The sequence below is a fragment of the Petromyzon marinus genome, chromosome 16 (assembly GCF_048934315.1).
Source record: "Petromyzon marinus isolate PM22_M1 ecotype Great Lakes invasive population chromosome 16, UKy_Petmar_22M1.pri1.0, whole genome shotgun sequence".
Lineage (NCBI taxonomy): Eukaryota > Metazoa > Chordata > Hyperoartia > Petromyzontiformes > Petromyzontidae > Petromyzon > Petromyzon marinus.
Window position 1 is genome coordinate 9,787,498 of NC_133682.1, and position 7,113 is coordinate 9,794,610.

The 7,113-nt window shown below is 51.8% G+C and overlaps 1 protein-coding gene across 1 annotated transcript in view; it reads right to left on the bottom strand.

The window, feature by feature from the left end:
- The window catches only part of PDGFRA (platelet derived growth factor receptor alpha), a 53,972-nt gene extending 47,837 nt beyond the window's left edge, over positions 1 to 6,135 (bottom strand). The window contains 1 exon segment of the mRNA XM_076067500.1: positions 5,890 to 6,135. The gene's annotated coding sequence lies outside the window, so the exon portion shown is untranslated.
- Between the last annotated feature and the right edge of the window lie 978 nt (positions 6,136 to 7,113).

Consider the following 7,113-nt stretch of genomic DNA (forward strand, 5'->3'; position numbering starts at 1 on the left):
CACGCAGACTTGCGTACAGACACACGCGCAGACTTACGTACAGACAGACGCGAAGAGACGCACACAGACACACGCACTCGCAGATTTACGTACAGACAGACGCGCAGAGACTCACGCAGCTTTACACACAGACAGATGTGCAGGAACACACAGAGACACACACACAGACACGCGTACATAGACACACGTCGGATTACACCTACCCAGAGACGTACGGACAGATGTATACATCCAAACAGAGACATGCTTCTACACGCACGGGTACAGACTCACACCGGTTCCGTTGCCCCTGCGTCTGCCGGGGCAACTGCTGTTGGCGAGCTCCCATCAAAGGCTGACGGCGCACATGAGGGGGCGGTGTGGCGAATATCCATTGCGCGCGAGCACACGTGGCACGGGGAAGCGTAACGTGAGCGAACGTCGTCGATTCCAGCCAGAAAGGCATATCTGCCTCCCACGCAATGATGCCATTGCCGAGTTGAGACTCAGGGACGAATTCCTCTCGATCTGGTGGCGACGCGCATGGAGGTCGAACCCAGGTCACCGGCGACTGGAACCGTGAGCGCAGTGCGTGAATCCACATGGCACCACCTCCCTTGCCACGAGAGCAGCGAGAGACAAAGGTCCTCCGTGTAGCCGACGCAGACTTTAGGGGGCAAGTGTCGTTCGCGAGCTCTTATGATGCGGCCCCCAAAACTGTCGACTTGTGCCGATGTTTTAAGGCTGAGTCGACCTAGGCGAGCGAGGTCCAAGACCGGATCGCAATTTTCGTCGCTGATGTTGGCCGAGGGCGAGAATTGGAATGCCGTCTCGTCGGGATCGTAGCGCGGTGCGCTAACCACTGTGCCACCGCTCCTCCGCATTCGCGTATACAGTACTGGCACACGTACATCCATACGTGTACACGTGCATGCAGTACACGTACATATATATACACGTAGGGCAGTACACGTACATATATACACGCAGGGGCAGTACACGTACATACGAAGTGTTCAACCCGTAGAGATGTTGAGGCCAACTACGCAGGAACAGATGTCACACACAGATTCAATAATCACATCGGAAATATTCACTTGATGCAACATAGCGCGTACTGTAACTATTAACTATTGATATGTGTGTGTATTGTATACATACAATTATATGTGTGTAGTGTATACATACAATTAGATGTGTGTTGTAGTGTGTAGTGTAGTGTGTTGTGTATACATACATACATACACAACACACAACACATCGCGAAGGAAAATTAAATGTTCCCGGGTTCTAAGAGTTTCGAGCGGTCAACGTAGACCGTGGATTTGTTCAAAGATGACAATTGTCACCGTCCCGACTTAAAACTTTCTTGACTGCAGGAATTAATATTCTGTGTATCTTTCGGTAAAGTTACGTAGATAGAACAAAATCAAAGTAAATAAAAAAAAATGTAAAACTACGACGTTTCGATCACAACGCAAGCGATCGTCATCCTCCTGATCCTCCCGATGACGATCATTTGTGTTGTGATCGAAACGACGTAGTTTTACATTTTTTATTTTATTTTTTCTATCAACGTGACTTCATCGAAAGATCCACAGAACGTGTCACCGTCCCGTGGAATCCCCCTCCGGGCACAAGCGCGCGAGCCAATCGAGATTCGGTTAAACAAAACGTTCACGAAACGTAATTCTACGTCCAAACGTAGTGTGTGTGTGTGTGTTTTTAAAATAAAAGTCATGATATCTAGTCGGGAAGGAAACGGAGTACGAGAGAGAGGGGAGATGGGAGCGACGGACATTCTAGTTCGTGTCCAGGCGCTCGTCGGATTATTACAGAGTCCGAAAATGTGTTTATACTGGAGGAATCCGATGAGCTATAAAGCTCTTTTTCACAGATGTTCAGTATTTCACAGACGTCCAGCATCGTTAGAGGTTCGGGGAGGCCTTCATCCAGCAGTCGATTGACCATGACCGATGAGATATATATATAGAGAGTGATGAACAGCCCGATTTGTTAAACCACTTCTGGGTGAAGGTCTCACCCATGCCGTTGTTTGACCATACTTCACCATGCTGGTCAGTGCAGCTTGGTTCCCAGGACCGGTTCTGATATCACTCGCCACTGACGCGTTGTGAGCCGTGATCGGGAATCGAACTCAAGCCGCCGGGATTATAGCGCAGCGCGCGAACCGCTGCGTCATCGGTCCTCCTAAACGAATTCCCTCTCCTTATCGTGACCAGTAAAAAAAAACACACACACATATATGTAGCCTGGATTCTATATATGTAGCCTGGATTCTATTAAATTCACACACCTAGTACGCATCGCGGAGTGATCTAGAAAGTAGTGCGCGCTAGAGGAGAACTCAGCGCCTTCCCCCGAGACATATAAAGCCTCCTCGGGGCCAACCAAACTCCCAACAATACGTGGTTAAGTTTGAGTCAAACAAATATCACCGATGGAATGATTATTTGCTGTTTTTATCAACGTCTAACGTATCATTCGATTGAGACTCCGAGCAATCGATTCATTAAACAAAACCATTAGGGCATCCCTCCATTCTCAGCCCACTGCTGGATGAAATGCCTTCCAGCGCCGTGTCGGTCAATGGGAGGTTGCTGGGTCATACTTCCCCGCGAGTTGCTCAAGGTTGGTGGAGTTGGAGGGGGGGGGGGTCATTATTCACTCGCCACCGATGTTAAGAGACCTGGCCGGGGAATCTAACTCTGTGTTCCGCGGGGATCGATACCACAAAGCCGCGTTTTTCGACGTTGAATCGTTCTGAAAGTGCCCGGCGGTCAGCGGGAGCTGTGCGTTTTGTTTTTCGAGAGGCATCGCGTCCACGGGCAGCACACGCGCACACCGCAGCACCGTCCGCTAAAAGTTTGAAACAAAGCGTCGGTTTAAGTCTGGAACTCGTATTATTATTAATTCTTTATATAGCGGCGGTAACGTTGATGACCCATTAATAATGTCCTTTCTTTATCCACGAAAGCTCGACCGAGTCTCGAGACTCTTTCTTTGTACGCGCGGGTCTTGCATTTCTTTGTTAGCGCATTGCTGAAATATCACAGTACTGTATCTCAAACTTGTAGACTGTACAACGTCAAAAGTTTAGACGCGTGAATCGATCATCGCTCGCAGGGTCACGGTGTTCATTTATGGGAACGTTTCAACCTCATGTCAAAATATGAAAACAAAAACGATCGCTTTCGAATTCCCATTCAAGTCGCGGGCTTCGCGCGCTGTCCTACGAACCTGGCAGCGCTAAGTTGGATTCGCGGCCCACGGCCATCATCAGTGGCACCGTCTTATCTGACCCGATGTTGGCATCTCCCCGCTGCTTCGCTAACCCGCGCGCGCACCAGCGTGGTGAAGTATGGTCAAACGACACGGATTAGGATAGGCGCGAAGACAGAAATGGATTGCTGCATTTTCAAAAGCGCAGAGAGAGACCAGCACCTCCGATTAGCACGGTTGGCTACGTACGGTGCGAAATAAGTCCAATATACATCCTGCCCAAAGACTAACGCTATCCATAGACTCAACACTGCCCATAGACTCAACACTGCCCATAGACCAACACTACCCATAGACTCAACACTACCCATAGACCAACACTACCCATAGACTCAACACTACCCATAGACTCAACACTGCCCATAGACCAACACTAACCCATAGACTCAACACTACCCATAGACCAACACTACCCATAGACTCAACACTGCCCATAGACTAACACTGCCCATAGACTCAACACTGCCCATAGACTAACACTGCCCATAGACTAACACTGCCCATAGACTCAAGACTGCCCATAGACCAATACTGCCCATAGACTCAACACTGCCCATAGACCAACACTACCCATAGACTCAACACTGCCCATAGACTAACATTGCCCATAGACTCAACACTGCCCATAGACTAACACTGCCCATAGACTAACACTGCCCATAGACTAACACTACCCATAGACCAACACTACCCATAGACTAACACTACCCATAGACCAACACTACCCATAGACTCAACACTGCCCATAGACTAACACTGCCCATAGACTCAACACTGCCCATAGACCAATACTGCCCATAGACTCAACACTGCCCATAGACTCAACACTGCCCATAGACTCAACACTGCCCATAGACTCAACACTGCCCATAGACTCAACACTGCCCATAGACTCAACACCGCGCCTCCGATTCGCGCGGTTGGCTACGCACGGTGCGAAAGAAGTTCAACGTGCAACCGTACAAAGCAGGCGCAGTAGTCGTGAGTGCGGCGATGTCAATCGAATACCGTCGATGGATCATTGCATCGCCGCCTGACAGTCGCGTGTGTGTGTGTCGCGTGTGTGTGTGTCGCGTGTGTGGCAGAAAGTGTGGCGATGCTTCTTAGGCGACAGACGACTCACTTTGGCGCAGGAACCGTCGGCAGTGTCGAACCCCCTCGTTCGGTCGATGGACAACTCCAAGAACGAAAACAAAAAAAAAAGTGCCGTGATCTTCGCGAAACGGCCCTTCGCCGCGTCTTCCGCTGCCTCTTGAGATTGTTTCAAACTCTCTCCCACCCCCAACCACTCCACACCACCGCTCCCAGGCACGATGACAGCTCTACACCGTATTCATAAGAAGTATTAATACGTATCGATCGCACTCTTTTAAAGAGCGCCTTCAAACCCTGAACCTTCAAACCCCCTGCCCCCCCCCCCCCCACTTTCCCCAAATCCCAGATCCGCGATTGTCAGAAAAAATCTTTCAAACCGTTCTCGAATTCTGCACCGCGAAGCCTCGAAACTCTCCCGCTCGCCCGCCCGCCACCCCAAAGCAACTTGAACGGCTACCAACAGAACCGAGCACCGGAGGGGAGAAGACGGACGACTCGGGCGCAGCTGAAGGTGTAGAGGGAAAGACAACGCGGCAGGAGCATCACAGGCTATGAGACGCGGGGGATGTTGCAGTCGAAGCTCCCCACCCGCGTAGGAGTCTCGCTCCTACGCGAGATTCGCTCGCTGCACTTTAGCGCAGAGAGAAACCAGCGCGAGGCTCGTTCCGTGCCTCCTCCTCCTCCGCCTCCTCGTCTCGCTATGCCAAGCACCCCCTCCACCCCCCCCCTCTATCTCTCTCTTCCCTACTCAGTAGCGGCGCGTGTTGCTGCTTACTGCTGCTACTGATGGTGACGCCGATGATGTGTGAGCACGTTTTAGTGAGCCCGCGGTCACGCGTCAAACTCAGCCCGAGCGTCGGCCAGACAGACGACAAGACTACCACGGTGGTTCTAAGATTGTTGGATCGAATGGATTTCCGCTCATTGGAATTAATCTTCAATCGCGCCTCGCTGCCACTGCCGCCGCCGCCGCTGTGTTTGAATAGCTCCCATTAGTGATTCACGGTCCGGAGTTGAACTCGATCATTAACGCCGGGACTTCGGTGTGTGTATTGGCGCTGAGAATTATTGGGCTGCCTGGTTCGTCATTGATTTTTTATTGACGACTGTTAATTGATTTGGGTGGACGTAATCTCTCGCCTTCGCGTTGTTATAAATGGGTTCTCACACACGTGCACATATTGACATAGCACTTACAAGTGTGCGCGCGTGTGTGTGTTCCGATGTGTTAACATACAATGCATCGGCACCGCTAATCTTACAGGGTAAAACCCAATGACGACAAGAACAACAACAAAACCTCCCCACATCCGTCGATAACACTGGCGTTCAAGAAACAAACATTCATACGCATCGTGCTGCAGACGACGTTCCGGGCAACGGCCCATTTTCATAGCAGATAAATATTCCCTCCCCCCCCCCCCCCAGCCTCAAAAGTAAAACTAGAACAAGTTGGGAAACATAAAATAACGTCGTGAAGAGTCTCGTGCGATGAACTGCAACCGTTATTACCTTTTAGAACGCGTGTCTCTACTGCTTCGCGTGTCGCTTCGCTGTATTTCTCTTCCCGTGTCTCTTCCGCCTCGCTTCGCGTGTCGTCGCTCCTAAGGCGACGGCGCAGCGCGGTCTCGCTCCGAGCCACAGCTCCACGTGAAAGCTCCCGCGGCTCGGCCAGTAATTGAATCCATCTCGCCGCTCGCACGACGCGAGTCCGGAGAGCGAGGAGGGAGGGGGGAGCTTGAGGAGGGAGGGAAGGAGGAGGAGCGAGAAGGAGGGAGGGAGAGAGAGCGATCCCCCCCCACCCTTACTCCCGACAACGCACAAAACCAATCATCTGGTTTGCGTAAAACATTTCGGGAAATGAAGGCGAGCGGGTGGGTGGGAGCTCAAACCTCCGTTTCAAAATAAGAGTCCCCCCCCCTCCTCCTCCTCCTTCTCTCCCCAGCGCCCCTTCAACTTCCCTCGCCAAGTGGCTCGCTACCCACCACCACCGAAGGGATTGGAGCAATCTGCGAAGACGACGCAGACATATCTCTGTGTGGCCTTCAGCAGACCGCCGGGTGCAAGTGCTGTGAGCCAGTGGCTGTGAAGGCAGGCACGACAGCACACACGAGTTGGGCGAGTGGCCGACACCACGCACGGCCGCCTTTGTCTCCCCCAGTGGCGATGTTTTTATGCACCGCGCAAGATAGTCATTTGAGGTTGAGTCAACCTAGGGGATGCCCGGGACCGGCTCAATTAGCCGTGAGCGGGAATCGAACTCGGGTAGCCGGGTTCGTAGCGCTGCGCGCTAACCGCTACACCACCGCTCCCCCCCCCACACACACACTCACAACGTACACACTAACCACGTACACACTCACTACTTACACACTCACCACTTACACACACACACACCACGTACAGACTCACCACTTACACACTCACCACGTACACACGCACGACGTACACACTCACCACTTACACACACACTCACCACGTACACACTCACCACGTACACACTCACCACGTACACACACACTCACCACGTACACACTCACCACTTACACACACACTCACCACGTACACACTCACCACGTACACACACACCACTTACACACACACACGTACACACTCACCACGTACACACACACGTACACACTCACCACTTACACACACACTCACCACGTACACACTCACCACTTGCACACACACGTACACACTCACCACTTACACACACACTCACCACGTACACAC